The following is a 17,678-nucleotide window of genomic DNA, read 5'->3' as shown; positions in this document are numbered from 1 at the left end:
AATGCTTACTGGCCATCTGAGCATCTCTGCCAGGCCACCCTATGTCTAGAGACTGTAGATTTAGAGAGTTTATAAACATTGTCAGTTCATCAATAAAGTGTGCTCGCTTTGGCAGCACATATACTAAAATTGGAACGATACAGAGAAGATTAGCATGGCCCCTGCGCAAGGATGACACGCAAATTCGTGAAGCGTTCCATATTTTAAACAGTTTTTAGGAGAGAAATCTTTTTTGTTTTCAGGACTAATTAAAATAATAAAGCAGGTTCCAGTCCTGTGTCATGTAATATGTATTTTTCAATTAGTCTCTCCTCAACATTTTTAATGTATTTGCCTTGCAGTAAAAAAGGTGCGCTCTATGTCCAGCTGCATTTAGCAAGGAAGCCTGCAGGACTTCTGGGACTTTTCTTTCTCTTTTTCAGCCTCCCTGTCATTATTCTTCACCACCCCTAAATCTATACTGCTACCAGTGATGAGTTGCTTTGTGGGAAGCAGGACAAAGAGAAGGGCAGGGCCTATGCAAATGATGGCCTCAGGGATGTCTGGGAGTCCCTTTCAGCAGTACTGTTAAAATCTGCCTTGCAACCAGATTGGTCGGTTAAGCTGAAAAACACCATGCCAGATTGGGCACCAGGTCTCTAGGCGCTTGGAAGACATATTGGGTCTACATCCCTCAGTTTCTGAGCTCCAAGAAATGTTCACCCTCCACCCTAATAGAGAGGTCTTGGCCGATCGTGGCCGAGAGGGGCTGAGAGGGGAAAAAGGTAGCAGGGCAAGATGCTCATGGTTCTGCTTTAATAATGGACCAACTTCCTCTCTCTCCTTAGCTGTGCTTCTGCCTGGCTACTGGGGCTACCAGTTGTAAGCCTGCAGCCCACAAGGAGCTGGTTTGTCCCTCTCACACATGTAAATGGGTAAGCATTCAATTGCACACACCTCCCTGTGTCCACAGACCCTTGCACACACACTTTTGTCAACAAGCTTTTTTTGTAGTTAAGAGAATCAGGGACCCATGTTGAAATACAAAAGCAGCACACCACGTGACGGCCATCACATAGAGTCCAGCAGCAAATGGGAAACGTTTAACTAGCCGTGGTCCTATTACTGCAGCTCTACCGTAGAACATCTGCTGGATGAGTCCTCCTGGAGAATATTGAACCTACAACAAGTCTGAGGTAAATAGGAATATAATGAAACAGGGACCTACAACTCTTCCGAGCCAGATAGGAGTCGAACCTACAATCTTCTGATCCGTAGTCAGACGCGTTATCCGTTGCGCCACTGGCCCTATGTAGACATGCCCATCCTTTTGTCCTTAAGAGGGCTAGAAAGTGTGTGTGTGTGTGTGTGTGTGAAGGCACAAGGAAACCCATCTGACCTCCTGAAAGTCTGTTCTGTGAGGGTTTCCTAAGTTGTACAAAGGACTTTAGGATTAGGAAGGACCTAAAATCTAGGCGAAATGGTCCTAGATCCAAGGAAATCTTTTAGATCAGGCTCAGTTTCTTAAATAGTCTGCATTAACATAATCAGTTCCCGGTCTTTGTGGGGCTGAGCTTGTGAACTCCTTAGTAATTAGGCGGATACAACAAAAAGGGGTTTAATATTACAATACAGGTTAAAATTCAGACACCTTGTCGTAGGCTCACCTTGTCCGGGGACCCAGGCATGCTGCCTTTCCACTCTCAGAGCACTTCACCTAACCTACTGTGCTGCTGTTTCACCTTTAATATCACTGTTCCACAGGCAGCGTGATGTCACAATGCTCCTTGTCTGTAGCCCAAACCATGAGCCTTTGCAACCCTGACATAATCTACATACTTACGGTGTGTGAAGTCTTGGACCACAAATGCAGAGAAGAATAATAGATTGCTACTCTTCAGACATTTTTGCCCATTGGTTCAGATTTGAATGCTTACTGGCCATCTGAGCATCTCTGCCAGGCCACCCTATGTCTAGAGACTGTAGATTTAGAGAGTTTATAAACATTGTCAGTTCATCAATAAAGTGTGCTCGCTTTGGCAGCACATATACTAAAATTGGAACGATACAGAGAAGATTAGCATGGCCCCTGCGCAAGGATGACACGCAAATTCGTGAAGCATTCCATATTTTAAACAGTTTTTAGGAGAGAAATCTTTTTTGTTTTCAGGACTAATTAAAATAATAAAGCAGGTTCCAGTCCTGTGTCATGTAATATGTATTTTTCAATTAGTCTCTCCTCAACATTTTTAATGTATTTGCCTTGCAGTAAAAAAGGTGCGCTCTATGTCCAGCTGCATTTAGCAAGGAAGCCTGCAGGACTTCTGGGACTTTTCTTTCTCTTTTTCAGCCTCCCTGTCATTATTCTTCACCACCTCTAAATCTATACTGCTACCAGTGATGAGTTGCTTTGTGGGAAGCAGGACAAAGAGAAGGGCAGGGCCTATGCAAATGATGGCCTCAGGGATGTCTGGGAGTCCCTTTCAGCAGTACTGTTAAAATCTGCCTTGCAACCAGATTGGTCGGTTAAGCTGAAAAACACCATGCCAGATTGGGCACCAGGTCTCTAGGCGCTTGGAAGACATATTGGGTCTACATCCCTCAGTTTCTGAGGTCCAAGAAATGTTCACCCTCCACCCTAATAGAGAGGTCTTGGCCGATCGTGGCCGAGAGGGGCTGAGAGGGGAAAAAGGTAGCAGGGCAAGATGCTCATGGTTCTGCTTTAATAATGGACCAACTTCCTCTCTCTCCTTAGCTGTGCTTCTGCCTGGCTACTGGGGCTACCAGTTGTAAGCCTGCAGCCCACAAGGAGCTGGTTTGTCCCTCTCACACATGTAAATGGGTAAGCATTCAATTGCACACACCTCCCTGCGTCCACAGACCCTTGCACACACACTTTTGTCAACAAGCTTTTTTTGTAGTTAAGAGAATCAGGGACCCATGTTGAAATACAAAAGCAGCACACCACGTGACGGCCATCACATAGAGTCCAGCAGCAAATGGGAAACGTTTAACTAGCCGTGGTCCTATTACTGCAGCTCTACCGTAGAACATCTGCTGGATGAGTCCTCCTGGAGAATATTGAACCTACAACAAGTCTGAGGTAAATAGGAATATAATGAAACAGGGACCTACAACTCTTCCAAGCCAGATAGGAGTCGAACCTACAATCTTCTGATCCGTAGTCAGACGCGTTATCCGTTGCACCACTGGCCCTATGTAGACATGCCCATCCTTTTGTCCTTAAGAGGGCTAGAAAGTGTGTGTGTGTGTGTGTGAAGGCACAAGGAAACCCATCTGACCTCCTGAAAGTCTGTTCTGTGAGGGTTTCCTAAGTTGTACAAAGGACTTTAGGAGAAGGAAGGACCTAAAATCTAGGCGAAATGGTCCTAGATCCAAGGAAATCTTTTAGATCAGGCTCAGTTTCTTAAATAGTCTGCATTAACATAATCAGTTCCCGGTCTTTGTGGGGCTGTGCTTGTGAACTCCTTAGTAATTAGGCGGATACAACAAAAAGGGGTTTAATATTACAATACAGGTTAAAATTCAGACACCTTGTCGTAGGCTCACCTTGTCCGGGGACCCAGGCATGCTGCCTTTCCACTCTCAGAGCACTTCACCTAACCTACTGTGCTGCTGTTTCACCTTTAATATCACTGTTCCACAGGCAGCGTGATGTCACAATGCTCCTTGTCTGTAGCCCAAACCATGAGCCTTTGCAACCCTGACATAATCTACATACTTACGGTGTGTGAAGTCTTGGACCACAAATGCAGAGAAGAATAATAGATTGCTACTCTTCAGACATTTTTGCCCATTGGTTCAGATTTGAATGCTTACTGGCCATCTGAGCATCTTTGCCAGGCCACCCTATGTCTAGAGACTGTAGATTTAGAGAGTTTATAAACATTGTCAGTTCATCAATAAAGTGTGCTCGCTTTGGCAGCACATATACTAAAATTGGAACGATACAGAGAAGATTAGCATGGCCCCTGCGCAAGGATGACACGCAAATTCGTGAAGCATTCCATATTTTAAACAGTTTTTAGGAGAGAAATCTTTTTTGTTTTCAGGACTAATTAAAATAATAAAGCAGGTTCCATTCCTGTGTCATGTAATATGTATTTTTCAATTAGTCTCTCCTCAACATTTTTAATGTATTTGCCTTGCAGTAAAAAAGGTGCGCTCTATGTCCAGCTGCATTTAGCAAGGAAGCCTGCAGGACTTCTGGGACTTTTCTTTCTCTTTTTCAGCCTCCCTGTCATTATTCTTCACCACCCCTAAATCTATACTGCTACCAGTGATGAGTTGCTTTGTGGGAAGCAGGACAAAGAGAAGGGCAGGGCCTATGCAAATGATGGCCTCAGGGATGTCTGGGAGTCCCTTTCAGCAGTACTGTTAAAATCTGCCTTGCAACCAGATTGGTCGGTTAAGCTGAAAAACACCATGCCAGATTGGGCACCAGGTCTCTAGGCGCTTGGAAGACATATTGGGTCTACATCCCTCAGTTTCTGAGGTCCAAGAAATGTTCACCCTCCACCCGAATAGAGAGGTCTTGGCCGATCGTGGCTGAGAGGGGAAAAAGGTAGCAGGGCAAGATGCTCATGGTTCTGCTTTAATAATGGACCAACTTCCTCTCTCTCCTTAGCTGTGCTTCTGCCTGGCTACTGGGGCTACCAGTTGTAGGCCTGCAGCCCACAAGGAGCTGGTTTGTCCCTCTCACACATGTAAATGGGTAAGCATTCAATTGCACACACACTTTTGTCAACAAGCTTTTTTTGTAGTTAAGAGAATCAGGGACCCATGTTGAAATACAAAAGCAGCACACCACGTGACGGCCATCACATAGAGTCCAGCAGCAAATGGGAAACGTTTAACTAGCCGTGGTCCTATTACTGCAGCTCTACCGTGGAACATCTGCTGGATGAGTCCTCCTGGAGAATATTGAACCTACAACAAGTCTGAGGTAAATAAGAATTCCACAGGAATATAATGAAACAGGGACCTACAACTCTTACGAGCCAGATAGGAGTCGAACCTACAATCTTCTGATCCATGGTCAGACGCGTTATCCATTGCGCCACTGGCCCTATGTAGACATACCCATCCTTTTGTCCTTAAGAGGGCTAGAAAGTGTGTGTGTGTGTGTGTGAAGGCACAAGGAAACCCATCTGACCTGCTGAAAGTCTGTTCTGTGAGGGTTTCCTAAGTTGTACAAAGGACTTTAGGAGAAGGAAGGACCTAAAATCTAGGCGAAATGGTCCTAGATCCAAGGAAATCTTTTAGATCAGGCTCAGTTTCTTAAATAGTCTGCATTAACATAATCAGTTCCCGGTCTGTGTGGGGCTGAGCTTGTGAACTCCTTAGTAATTAGGCGGATACAACAAAAAGGGGTTTAATATTACAATACAGGTTAAAATTCAGACACCTTGTCGTAGGCTCACCTTGTCCGGGGACCCAGGCATGCTGCCTTTCCACTCTCAGAGCACTTCACCTAACCTACTGTGCAGCTGTTTCACCTTTAATATCACTGTTCCACAGGCAGCGTGATGTCACAATGCTCCTTGTCTGTAGCCCAAACCATGAGCCTTTGCAACCCTGACATAATCTACATACTTACGGTGTGTGAAGTCTTGGACCACAAATGCAGAGAAGAATAATAGATTGCTACTCTTCAGACATTTTTGCCCATTGGTTCAGATTTGAATGCTTACTGGCCATCTGAGCATCTCTGCCAGGCCACCCTATGTCTAGAGACTGTAGATTTAGAGAGTTTATAAACATTGTCAGTTCATCAATAAAGTGTGCTCGCTTTGGCAGCACATATACTAAAATTGGAACGATACAGAGAAGATTAGCATGGCCCCTGCACAAGGATGACACGCAAATTCGTGAAGCGTTCCATATTTTAAACAGTTTTTAGGAGAGAAATCTTTTTTGTTTTCAGGACTAATTAAAATAATAAAGCAGGTTCCAGTCCTGTGTCATGTAATATGTATTTTTCAATTAGTCTCTCCTCAACATTTTTAATGTATTTGCCTTGCAGTAAAAAAGGTGCGCTCTATGTCCTGCTGCATTTAGCAAGGAAGCCTGCAGGACTTCTGGGACTTTTCTTTCTCTTTTTCAGCCTCCCTGTCATTATTCTTCACCACCCCTAAATCTATACTGCTACCAGTGATGTGTTGCTTTGTGGGAAGCAGGACAAAGAGAAGGGCAGGGCCTATGCAAATGATGGCCTCAGGGATGTCTGGGAGTCCCTTTCAGCAGTACTGTTAAAATCTGCCTTGCAACCAGATTGGTCGGTTAAGCTGAAAAACACCATGCCAGATTGGGCACCAGGTCTCTAGGCGCTTGGAAGACATATTGGGTCTACATCCCTCAGTTTCTGAGCTCCAAGAAATGTTCACCCTCCACCCTAATAGAGAGGTCTTGGCCGATCGTGGCCGAGAGGGGCTGAGAGGGGAAAAAGGTAGCAGGGCAAGATGCTCATGGTTCTGCTTTAATAATGGACCAACTTCCTCTCTCTCCTTAGCTGTGCTTCTGCCTGGCTACTGGGGCTACCAGTTGTAAGCCTGCAGCCCACAAGGAGCTGGTTTGTCCCTCTCACACATGTAAATGGGTAAGCATTCAGTTGCACACACCTCCCTGCGTCCACAGACCCTTGCACACACACTTTTGTCAACAAGCTTTTTTTGTAGTTAAGAGAATCAGGGACCCATGTTGAAATACAAAAGCAGCACACCACGTGACGGCCATCACATAGAGTCCAGCAGCAAATGGGAAACGTTTAACTAGCCGTGGTCCTATTACTGCAGCTCTACCGTAGAACATCTGCTGGATGAGTCCTCCTGGAGAATATTGAACCTACAACAAGTCTGAGGTAAATAGGAATATAATGAAACAGGGACCTACAACTCTTCCGAGCCAGATAGGAGTCGAACCTAAAATCTTCTGATCCGTAGTCAGACGCGTTATCCGTTGCGCCACTGGCCCTATGTAGACATGCCCATCCTTTTGTCCTTAAGAGGGCTAGAAAGTGTGTGTGTGTGTGTGTGAAGGCACAAGGAAACCCATCTGACCTCCTGAAAGTCTGTTCTGTGAGGGTTTCCTAAGTTGTACAAAGGACTTTAGGAGAAGGAAGGACCTAAAATCTAGGCGAAATGGTCCTAGATCCAAGGAAATCTTTTAGATCAGGCTCAGTTTCTTAAATAGGCTGCATTAACATAATCAGTTCCCGGTCTTTGTGGGGCTGAGCTTGTGAACTCCTTAGTAATTAGGCGGATACAACAAAAAGGGGTTTAATATTACAATACAGGTTAAAATTCAGACACCTTGTCGTAGGCTCACCTTGTCCGGGGACCCAGGCATGCTGCCTTTCCACTCTCAGAGCACTTCACCTAACCTACTGTGCAGCTGTTTCACCTTTAATATCACTGTTCCACAGGCAGCGTGATGTCACAATGCTCCTTGTCTGTAGCCCAAACCATGAGCCTTTGCAACCCTGACATAATCTACATACTTACGTGTGTGAAGTCTTGGACCACAAATGCAGAGAAGAATAATAGATTGCTACTCTTCAGACATTTTTGCCCATTGGTTCAGATTTGAATGCTTACTGGCCATCTGAGCATCTCTGCCAGGCCACCCTATGTCTAGAGTCTGTAGATTTAGAGAGTTTATAAACATTGTCAGTTCATCAATAAAGTGTGCTTGCTTTGGCAGCACATATACTAAAATTGGAACGATACAGAGAAGATTAGCATGGCCCCTGCGCAAGGATGACACGCAAATTTGTGAAGCGTTCCATATTTTAAACAGTTTTTAGGAGAGAAATCTTTTTTGTTTTCAGGACTAATTAAAATAATAAAGCAGGTTCCAGTCCTGTGTCATGTAATATGTATTTTTCAATTAGTGTCTCCTCAACATTTTTTATGTATTTGCCTTGCAGTAAAAAAGGTACGCTCTATGTCCAGCTGCATTTAGCAAGGAAGCCTGCAGGACTTCTGGGACTTTTCTTTCTCTTTTTCAGCCTCCCTGTCATTATTCTTCACCACCCCTAAATCTATACTGCTACCAGTGATGAGTTGCTTTGTGGGAAGCAGGACAAAGAGAAGGGCAGGGCCTATGCAAATGATGGCCTCAGGAATGTCTGGGAGTCCCTTTCAGCAGTACTGTTAAAATCTGCCTTGCAACCAGATTGGTCGGTTAAGCTGAAAAACACCATGCCAGATTGGGCACCAGGTCTCTAGGCGCTTGGAAGACATATTGGGTCTACATCCCTCAGTTTCTGAGCTCCAAGAAATGTTCACCCTCCACCCTAATAGAGAGGTCTTGGCCGATCGTGGCCGATCGTGGCTGAGAGGGGAAAAAGGTAGCAGGGCAAGATGCTCATGGTTCTGCTTTAATAATGGACCAACTTCCTCTCTCTCCTTAGCTGTGCTTCTGCCTGGCTACTGGGGCTACCAGTTGTAGGCCTGCAGCCCACAAGGAGCTGGTTTGTCCCTCTCACACATGTAAATGGGTAAGCATTCGATTGCACACACCTGCCTGTGTCCACAGACCCTTGCACACACACTTTTGTCAACAAGCTTTTTTTGTAGTTAAGAGAATCAGGGACCCATGTTGAAATACAAAAGCAGCACACCACGTGACGGCCATCACATAGAGTCCAGCAGCAAATGGGAAACGTTTAACTAGCCGTGGTCCTATTACTGCAGCTCTACCGTGGAACATCTGCTGGATGAGTCCTCCTGGAGAATATTGAACCTACAACAAGTCTGAGGTAAATAAGAATTCCACAGGAATATAATGAAACAGGGACCTACAACTCTTACGAGCCAGATAGGAGTCGAACCTACAATCTTCTGATCCATGGTCAGACGCGTTATCCATTGCGCCACTGGCCCTATGTAGACATACCCATCCTTTTGTCCTTAAGAGGGCTAGAAAGTGTGTGTGTGTGTGTGTGAAGGCACAAGGAAACCCATCTGACCTGCTGAAAGTCTGTTCTGTGAGGGTTTCCTAAGTTGTACAAAGGACTTTAGGAGAAGGAAGGACCTAAAATCTAGGCGAAATGGTCCTAGATCCAAGGAAATCTTTTAGATCAGGCTCAGTTTCTTAAATAGTCTGCATTAACATAATCAGTTCCCGGTCTGTGTGGGGCTGAGCTTGTGAACTCCTTAGTAATTAGGCGGATACAACAAAAAGGGGTTTAATATTACAATACAGGTTAAAATTCAGACACCTTGTCGTAGGCTCACCTTGTCCGGGGACCCAGGCATGCTGCCTTTCCACTCTCAGAGCACTTCACCTAACCTACTGTGCAGCTGTTTCACCTTTAATATCACTCTTCCACAGGCAGCGTGATGTCACAATGCTCCTTGTCTGTAGCCCAAACAATGAGCCTTTGCAACCCTGACATAATCTACATACTTACGGTGTGTGAAGTCTTGGACCACAAATGCAGAGAAGAATAATAGATTGCTACTCTTCAGACATTTTTGCCCATTGGTTCAGATTTGAATGCTTACTGGCCATCTGAGCATCTCTGCCAGGCCACCCTATGTCTAGAGACTGTAGATTTAGAGAGTTTATAAACATTGTCAGTTCATCAATAAAGTGTGCTTGCTTTGGCAGCACATATACTAAAATTGGAACGATACAGAGAAGATTAGCATGGCCCCTGCGCAAGGATGACACGCAAATTCGTGAAGCGTTCCATATTTTAAACAGTTTTTAGGAGAGAAATCTTTTTTGTTTTCAGGACTAATTAAAATAATAAAGCAGGTTCCAGTCCTGTGTCATGTAATATGTATTTTTCAATTAGTCTCTCCTCAACATTTTTAATGTATTTGCCTTGCAGTAAAAAAGGTGCGCTCTATGTCCAGCTGCATTTAGCAAGGAAGCCTGCAGGACTTCTGGGACTTTTCTTTCTCTTTTTCAGCCTCCCTGTCATTATTCTTCACCACCCCTAAATCTATACTGCTACCAGTGATGAGTTGCTTTGTGGGAAGCAGGACAAAGAGAAGGGCAGGGCCTATGCAAATGATGGCCTCAGGAATGTCTGGGAGTCCCTTTCAGCAGTACTGTTAAAATCTGCCTTGCAACCAGATTGGTCGGTTAAGCTGAAAAACACCATGCCAGATTGGGCACCAGGTCTCTAGGCGCTTGGAAGACATATTGGGTCTACATCCCTCAGTTTCTGAGCTCCAAGAAATGTTCACCCTCCACCCTAATAGAGAGGTCTTGGCCGATCGTGGCCGATCGTGGCTGAGAGGGGAAAAAGGTAGCAGGGCAAGATGCTCATGGTTCTGCTTTAATAATGGACCAACTTCCTCTCTCTCCTTAGCTGTGCTTCTGCCTGGCTACTGGGGCTACCAGTTGTAGGCCTGCAGCCCACAAGGAGCTGGTTTGTCCCTCTCACACATGTAAATGGGTAAGCATTCGATTGCACACACCTGCCTGCGTCCACAGACCCTTGCACACACACTTTTGTCAACAAGCTTTTTTTGTAGTTAAGAGAATCAGGGACCCATGTTGAAATACAAAAGCAGCACACCACGTGACGGCCATCACATAGAGTCCAGCAGCAAATGGGAAACGTTTAACTAGCCGTGGTCCTATTACTGCAGCTCTACCGTGGAACATCTGCTGGATGAGTCCTCCTGGAGAATATTGAACCTACAACAAGTCTGAGGTAAATAAGAATTCCACAGGAATATAATGAAACAGGGACCTACAACTCTTACGAGCCAGATAGGAGTCAAACCTACAATCTTCTGATCCATGATCAGACGCGTTATCCATTGCGCCACTGGCCCTATGTAGACATACCCATCCTTTTGTCCTTAAGAGGGCTAGAAAGTGTGTGTGTGTGTGTGTGAAGGCACAAGGAAACCCATCTGACCTGCTGAAAGTCTGTTCTGTGAGGGTTTCCTAAGTTGTACAAAGGACTTTAGGAGAAGGAAGGACCTAAAATCTAGGCGAAATGGTCCTAGATCCAAGGAAATCTTTTAGATCAGGCTCAGTTTCTTAAATAGTCTGCATTAACATAATCAGTTCCCGGTCTGTGTGGGGCTGAGCTTGTGAACTCCTTAGTAATTAGGCGGATACAACAAAAAGGGGTTTAATATTACAATACAGGTTAAAATTCAGACACCTTGTCGTAGGCTCACCTTGTCCGGGGACCCAGGCATGCTGCCTTTCCACTCTCAGAGCACTTCACCTAACCTACTGTGCAGCTGTTTCACCTTTAATATCACTGTTCCACAGGCAGCGTGATGTCACAATGCTCCTTGTCTGTAGCCCAAACCATGAGCCTTTGCAACCCTGACATAATCTACATACTTACGGTGTGTGAAGTCTTGGACCACAAATGCAGAGAAGAATAATAGATTGCTACTCTTCAGACATTTTTGCCCATTGGTTCAGATTTGAATGCTTACTGGCCATCTGAGCATCTCTGCCAGGCCACCCTATGTCTAGAGACTGTAGATTTAGAGAGTTTATAAACATTGTCAGTTCATCAATAAAGTGTGCTTGCTTTGGCAGCACATATACTAAAATTGGAACGATACAGAGAAGATTAGCATGGCCCCTGCACAAGGATGACACGCAAATTCGTGAAGCGTTCCATATTTTAAACAGTTTTTAGGAGAGAAATCTTTTTTGTTTTCAGGACTAATTAAAATAATAAAGCAGGTTCCAGTCCTGTGTCATGTAATATGTATTTTTCAATTAGTCTCTCCTCAACATTTTTAATGTATTTGCCTTGCAGTAAAAAAGGTGCGCTCTATGTCCTGCTGCATTTAGCAAGGAAGCCTGCAGGACTTCTGGGACTTTTCTTTCTCTTTTTCAGCCTCCCTGTCATTATTCTTCACCACCCCTAAATCTATACTGCTACCAGTGATGAGTTGCTTTGTGGGAAGCAGGACAAAGAGAAGGGCAGGGCCTATGCAAATGATGGCCTCAGGGATGTCTGGGAGTCCCTTTCAGCAGTACTGTTAAAATCTGCCTTGCAACCAGATTGGTCGGTTAAGCTGAAAAACACCATGCCAGATTGGGCACCAGGTCTCTAGGCGCTTGGAAGACATATTGGGTCTACATCCCTCAGTTTCTGAGCTCCAAGAAATGTTCACCCTCCACCCTAATAGAGAGGTCTTGGCCGATCGTGGCCGAGAGGGGAAAAAGGTAGCAGGGCAAGATGCTCATGGTTCTGCTTTAATAATGGACCAACTTCCTCTCTCTCCTTAGCTGTGCTTCTGCCTGGCTACTGGGGCTACCAGTTGTAAGCCTGCAGCCCACAAGGAGCTGGTTTGTCCCTCTCACACATGTAAATGGGTAAGCATTCAGTTGCACACACCTCCCTGCGTCCACAGACCCTTGCACACACACTTTTGTCAACAAGCTTTTTTTGTAGTTAAGAGAATCAGGGACCCATGTTGAAATACAAAAGCAGCACACCACGTGACGGCCATCACATAGAGTCCAGCAGCAAATGGGAAACGTTTAACTAGCCGTGGTCCTATTACTGCAGCTCTACCGTAGAACATCTGCTGGATGAGAACTCCTGGAGAATATTGAACCTACAACAAGTCTGAGGTAAATAGGAATATAATGAAACAGGGACCTACAACTCTTCCGAGCCAGATAGGAGTCGAACCTACAATCTTCTGATCCGTAGTCAGACGCGTTATCCGTTGCGCCACTGGCCCTATGTAGACATGCCCATCCTTTTGTCCTTAAGAGGGCTAGAAAGTGTGTGTGTGTGTGTGTGAAGGCACAAGGAAACCCATCTGACCTCCTGAAAGTCTGTTCTGTGAGGGTTTCCTAAGTTGTACAAAGGACTTTAGGAGAAGGAAGGACCTAAAATCTAGGCGAAATGGTCCTAGATCCAAGGAAATCTTTTAGATCAGGCTCAGTTTCTTAAATAGTCTGCATTAACATAATCAGTTCCCGGTCTTTGTGGGGCTGAGCTTGTGAACTCCTTAGTAATTAGGCGGATACAACAAAAAGGGGTTTAATATTACAATACAGGTTAAAATTCAGACACCTTGTCGTAGGCTCACCTTGTCCGGGGACCCAGGCATGCTGCCTTTCCACTCTCAGAGCACTTTACCTAACCTACTGTGCGGCTGTTTCACCTTTAATATCACTGTTCCACAGGCAGCGTGATGTCACAATGCTCCTTGTCTGTAGCCCAAACCATGAGCCTTTGCAACCCTGACATAATCTACATACTTACGGTGTGTGAAGTCTTGGACCACAAATGCAGAGAAGAATAATAGATTGCTACTCTTCAGACATTTTTGCCCATTGGTTCAGATTTGAATGCTTACTGGCCATCTGAGCATCTCTGCCAGGCCACCCTATGTCTAGAGACTGTAGATTTAGAGAGTTTATAAACATTGTCAGTTCATCAATAAAGTGTGCTTGCTTTGGCAGCACATATACTAAAATTGGAACGATACAGAGAAGATTAGCATGGCCCCTGCGCAAGGATGACACGCAAATTCGTGAAGCGTTCCATATTTTAAACAGTTTTTAGGAGAGAAATCTTTTTTGTTTTCAGGACTAATTAAAATAATAAAGCAGGTTCCAGTCCTGTGTCATGTAATATGTATTTTTCAATTAGTCTCTCCTCAACATTTTTAATGTATTTGCCTTGCAGTAAAAAAGGTGCGCTCTATGTCCAGCTGCATTTAGCAAGGAAGCCTGCAGGACTTCTGGGACTTTTCTTTCTCTTTTTCAGCCTCCCTGTCATTATTCTTCACCACCCCTAAATCTATACTGCTACCAGTGATGAGTTGCTTTGTGGGAAGCAGGACAAAGAGAAGGGCAGGGCCTATGCAAATGATGGCCTCAGGAATGTCTGGGAGTCCCTTTCAGCAGTACTGTTAAAATCTGCCTTGCAACCAGATTGGTCGGTTAAGCTGAAAAACACCATGCCAGATTGGGCACCAGGTCTCTAGGCGCTTGGAAGACATATTGGGTCTACATCCCTCAGTTTCTGAGCTCCAAGAAATGTTCACCCTCCACCCTAATAGAGAGGTCTTGGCCGATCGTGGCCGATCGTGGCTGAGAGGGGAAAAAGGTAGCAGGGCAAGATGCTCATGGTTCTGCTTTAATAATGGACCAACTTCCTCTCTCTCCTTAGCTGTGCTTCTGCCTGGCTACTGGGGCTACCAGTTGTAGGCCTGCAGCCCACAAGGAGCTGGTTTGTCCCTCTCACACATGTAAATGGGTAAGCATTCGATTGCACACACCTGCCTGCGTCCACAGACCCTTGCACACACACTTTTGTCAACAAGCTTTTTTTGTAGTTAAGAGAATCAGGGACCCATGTTGAAATACAAAAGCAGCACACCACGTGACGGCCATCACATAGAGTCCAGCAGCAAATGGGAAACGTTTAACTAGCCGTGGTCCTATTACTGCAGCTCTACCGTGGAACATCTGCTGGATGAGTCCTCCTGGAGAATATTGAACCTACAACAAGTCTGAGGTAAATAAGAATTCCACAGGAATATAATGAAACAGGGACCTACAACTCTTACGAGCCAGATAGGAGTCGAACCTACAATCTTCTGATCCATGGTCAGACGCGTTATCCATTGCGCCACTGGCCCTATGTAGACATACCCATCCTTTTGTCCTTAAGAGGGCTAGAAAGTGTGTGTGTGTGTGTGTGAAGGCACAAGGAAACCCATCTGACCTGCTGAAAGTCTGTTCTGTGAGGGTTTCCTAAGTTGTACAAAGGACTTTAGGAGAAGGAAGGACCTAAAATCTAGGCGAAATGGTCCTAGATCCAAGGAAATCTTTTGGATCAGGCTCAGTTTCTTAAATAGTCTGCATTAACATAATCAGTTCCCGGTCTGTGTGGGGCTGAGCTTGTGAACTCCTTAGTAATTAGGCGGATACAACAAAAAGGGGTTTAATATTACAATACAGGTTAAAAATCAGACACCTTGTCGTAGGCTCACCTTGTCCGGGGACCCAGGCATGCTGCCTTTCCACTCTCAGAGCACTTCACCTAACCTACTGTGCAGCTGTTTCACCTTTAATATCACTGTTCCACAGGCAGCGTGATGTCACAATGCTCCTTGTCTGTAGCCCAAACCATGAGCCTTTGCAACCCTGACATAATCTACATACTTACGGTGTGTGAAGTCTTGGACCACAAATGCAGAGAAGAATAATAGATTGCTACTCTTCAGACATTTTTGCCCATTGGTTCAGATTTGAATGCTTACTGGCCATCTGAGCATCTCTGCCAGGCCACCCTATGTCTAGAGACTGTAGATTTAGAGAGTTTATAAACATTGTCAGTTCATCAATAAAGTGTGCTCGCTTTGGCAGCACATATACTAAAATTGGAACGATACAGAGAAGATTAGCATGGCCCCTGCACAAGGATGACACGCAAATTCGTGAAGCGTTCCATATTTTAAACAGTTTTTAGGAGAGAAATCTTTTTTGTTTTCAGGACTAATTAAAATAATAAAGCAGGTTCCAGTCCTGTGTCATGTAATATGTATTTTTCAATTAGTCTCTCCTCAACATTTTTAATGTATTTGCCTTGCAGTAAAAAAGGTGCGCTCTATGTCCTGCTGCATTTAGCAAGGAAGCCTGCAGGACTTCTGGGACTTTTCTTTCTCTTTTTCAGCCTCCCTGTCATTATTCTTCACCACCCCTAAATCTATACTGCTACCAGTGATGAGTTGCTTTGTGGGAAGCAGGACAAAGAGAAGGGCAGGGCCTATGCAAATGATGGCCTCAGGGATGTCTGGGAGTCCCTTTCAGCAGTACTGTTAAAATCTGCCTTGCAACCAGATTGGTCGGTTAAGCTGAAAAACACCATGCCAGATTGGGCACCAGGTCTCTAGGCGCTTGGAAGACATATTGGGTCTACATCCCTCAGTTTCTGAGCTCCAAGAAATGTTCACCCTCCACCCTAATAGAGAGGTCTTGGCCGATCGTGGCCGAGAGGGGCTGAGAGGGGAAAAAGGTAGCAGGGCAAGATGCTCATGGTTCTGCTTTAATAATGGACCAACTTCCTCTCTCTCCTTAGCTGTGCTTCTGCCTGGCTACTGGGGCTACCAGTTGTAAGCCTGCAGCCCACAAGGAGCTGGTTTGTCCCTCTCACACATGTAAATGGGTAAGCATTCAGTTGCACACACCTCCCTGCGTCCACAGACCCATGCACACACACTTTTGTCAACAAGCTTTTTTTGTAGTTAAGAGAATCAGGGACCCATGTTGAAATACAAAAGCAGCACACCACGTGACGGCCATCACATAGAGTCCAGCAGCAAATGGGAAACGTTTAACTAGCCGTGGTCCTATTACTGCAGCTCTACCGTAGAACATCTGCTGGATGAGTCCTCCTGGAGAATATTGAACCTACAACAAGTCTGAGGTAAATAGGAATATAATGAAACAGGGACCTACAACTCTTCCGAGCCAGATAGGAGTTGAACCTACAATCTTCTGATCCGTAGTCAGTCGCGTTATCCGTTGCGCCACTGGCCCTATGTAGACATGCCCATCCTTTTGTCCTTAAGAGGGCTAGAAAGTGTGTGTGTGTGTGTGTGAAGGCACAAGGAAACCCATCTGACCTCCTGAAAGTCTGTTCTGTGAGGGTTTCCTAAGTTGTACAAAGGACTTTAGGAGAAGGAAGGACCTAAAATCTAGGCGAAATGGTCCTAGATCCAAGGAAATCTTTTAGATCAGGCTCAGTTTCTTAAATAGTCTGCATTAACATAATCAGTTCCCGGTCTTTGTGGGGCTGAGCTTGTGAACTCCTTAGTAATTAGGCGGATACAACAAAAAGGGGTTTAATATTACAATACAGGTTAAAATTCAGACACCTTGTCGTAGGCTCACCTTGTCCGGGGACCCAGGCATGCTGCCTTTCCACTCTCAGAGCACTTCACCTAACCTACTGTGCTGCTGTTTCACCTTTAATATCACTGTTCCACAGGCAGCGTGATGTCACAATGCTCCTTGTCTGTAGCCCAAACCATGAGCCTTTGCAACCCTGACATAATCTACATACTTACGGTGTGTGAAGTCTTGGACCACAAATGCAGAGAAGAATAATAGATTGCTACTCTTCAGACATTTTTGCCCATTGGTTCAGATTTGAATGCTTACTGGCCATCTGAGCATCTTTGCCAGGCCACCCTATGTCTAGAGACTGTAGATTTAGAGAGTTTATAAACATTGTCAGTTCATCAATAAAGTGTGCTCGCTTTGGCAGCACATATACTAAAATTGGAACGATACAGAGAAGATTAGCATGGCCCCTGCGCAAGGATGACACGCAAATTCGTGAAGCGTTCCATATTTTAAACAGTTTTTAGGAGAGAAATCTTTTTTGTTTTCAGGACTAATTAAAATAATAAAGCAGGTTCCAGTCCTGTGTCATGTAATATGTATTTTTCAATTAGTCTCTCCTCAACATTTTTAATGTATTTGCCTTGCAGTAAAAAAGGTGCGCTCTATGTCCAGCTGCATTTAGCAAGGAAGCCTGCAGGACTTCTGGGACTTTTCTTTCTCTTTTTCAGCCTCCCTGTCATTATTCTTCACCACCCCTAAATCTATACTGCTACCAGTGATGAGTTGCTTTGTGGGAAGCAGGACAAAGAGAAGGGCAGGGCCTATGCAAATGATGGCCTCAGGGATGTCTGGGAGTCCCT

At 44.9% G+C, this 17,678-nt stretch overlaps 15 non-coding genes across 15 annotated transcripts; 10 read left to right on the top strand and 5 right to left on the bottom strand.

The window, feature by feature from the left end:
* The first annotated feature begins 99 nt into the window (after nucleotides 1–99).
* On the top strand, nucleotides 100–206 carry LOC144765046 (U6 spliceosomal RNA). Its single transcript, XR_013597063.1, has one exon. It is a non-coding gene; the product is annotated as a U6 spliceosomal RNA (small nuclear RNA).
* Nucleotides 207–1,215: 1,009 nt separating this feature from the next.
* On the bottom strand, nucleotides 1,216–1,288 carry TRNAR-ACG (transfer RNA arginine (anticodon ACG)). Its single transcript has one exon. It is a non-coding gene; the product is annotated as a tRNA-Arg (tRNA).
* A 718-nt stretch (nucleotides 1,289–2,006) lies between these two features.
* LOC144765068 (U6 spliceosomal RNA) lies at nucleotides 2,007–2,113 on the top strand. Its single transcript, XR_013597084.1, has one exon. It is a non-coding gene; the product is annotated as a U6 spliceosomal RNA (small nuclear RNA).
* A 1,796-nt stretch (nucleotides 2,114–3,909) lies between these two features.
* Nucleotides 3,910–4,016, top strand: LOC144765067 (U6 spliceosomal RNA). The gene has a single exon (XR_013597083.1). It is a non-coding gene; the product is annotated as a U6 spliceosomal RNA (small nuclear RNA).
* A 980-nt stretch (nucleotides 4,017–4,996) lies between these two features.
* TRNAH-AUG (transfer RNA histidin (anticodon AUG)) lies at nucleotides 4,997–5,069 on the bottom strand. The gene has a single exon. It is a non-coding gene; the product is annotated as a tRNA-His (tRNA).
* A 714-nt stretch (nucleotides 5,070–5,783) lies between these two features.
* Nucleotides 5,784–5,890, top strand: LOC144765004 (U6 spliceosomal RNA). The gene has a single exon (XR_013597022.1). It is a non-coding gene; the product is annotated as a U6 spliceosomal RNA (small nuclear RNA).
* A 1,795-nt stretch (nucleotides 5,891–7,685) lies between these two features.
* Nucleotides 7,686–7,792, top strand: LOC144765106 (U6 spliceosomal RNA). The gene has a single exon (XR_013597119.1). It is a non-coding gene; the product is annotated as a U6 spliceosomal RNA (small nuclear RNA).
* A 1,020-nt stretch (nucleotides 7,793–8,812) lies between these two features.
* TRNAH-AUG (transfer RNA histidin (anticodon AUG)) lies at nucleotides 8,813–8,885 on the bottom strand. The gene has a single exon. It is a non-coding gene; the product is annotated as a tRNA-His (tRNA).
* Nucleotides 8,886–9,599: 714 nt separating this feature from the next.
* On the top strand, nucleotides 9,600–9,706 carry LOC144765079 (U6 spliceosomal RNA). The gene has a single exon (XR_013597094.1). It is a non-coding gene; the product is annotated as a U6 spliceosomal RNA (small nuclear RNA).
* A 1,807-nt stretch (nucleotides 9,707–11,513) lies between these two features.
* LOC144765019 (U6 spliceosomal RNA) lies at nucleotides 11,514–11,620 on the top strand. Its single transcript, XR_013597037.1, has one exon. It is a non-coding gene; the product is annotated as a U6 spliceosomal RNA (small nuclear RNA).
* Nucleotides 11,621–12,619: 999 nt separating this feature from the next.
* On the bottom strand, nucleotides 12,620–12,692 carry TRNAR-ACG (transfer RNA arginine (anticodon ACG)). Its single transcript has one exon. It is a non-coding gene; the product is annotated as a tRNA-Arg (tRNA).
* Nucleotides 12,693–13,406: 714 nt separating this feature from the next.
* On the top strand, nucleotides 13,407–13,513 carry LOC144765077 (U6 spliceosomal RNA). Its single transcript, XR_013597092.1, has one exon. It is a non-coding gene; the product is annotated as a U6 spliceosomal RNA (small nuclear RNA).
* Nucleotides 13,514–14,533: 1,020 nt separating this feature from the next.
* On the bottom strand, nucleotides 14,534–14,606 carry TRNAH-AUG (transfer RNA histidin (anticodon AUG)). The gene has a single exon. It is a non-coding gene; the product is annotated as a tRNA-His (tRNA).
* A 714-nt stretch (nucleotides 14,607–15,320) lies between these two features.
* On the top strand, nucleotides 15,321–15,427 carry LOC144765003 (U6 spliceosomal RNA). Its single transcript, XR_013597021.1, has one exon. It is a non-coding gene; the product is annotated as a U6 spliceosomal RNA (small nuclear RNA).
* Nucleotides 15,428–17,223: 1,796 nt separating this feature from the next.
* LOC144765045 (U6 spliceosomal RNA) lies at nucleotides 17,224–17,330 on the top strand. The gene has a single exon (XR_013597062.1). It is a non-coding gene; the product is annotated as a U6 spliceosomal RNA (small nuclear RNA).
* The last annotated feature ends 348 nt before the right edge of the window (nucleotides 17,331–17,678 follow it).

This window comes from Lissotriton helveticus, chromosome 6 (genome assembly GCF_964261635.1).
Source record: "Lissotriton helveticus chromosome 6, aLisHel1.1, whole genome shotgun sequence".
Taxonomy (NCBI): domain Eukaryota; kingdom Metazoa; phylum Chordata; class Amphibia; order Caudata; family Salamandridae; genus Lissotriton; species Lissotriton helveticus.
This window is presented reverse-complemented; position numbering and strand designations above follow the sequence as displayed.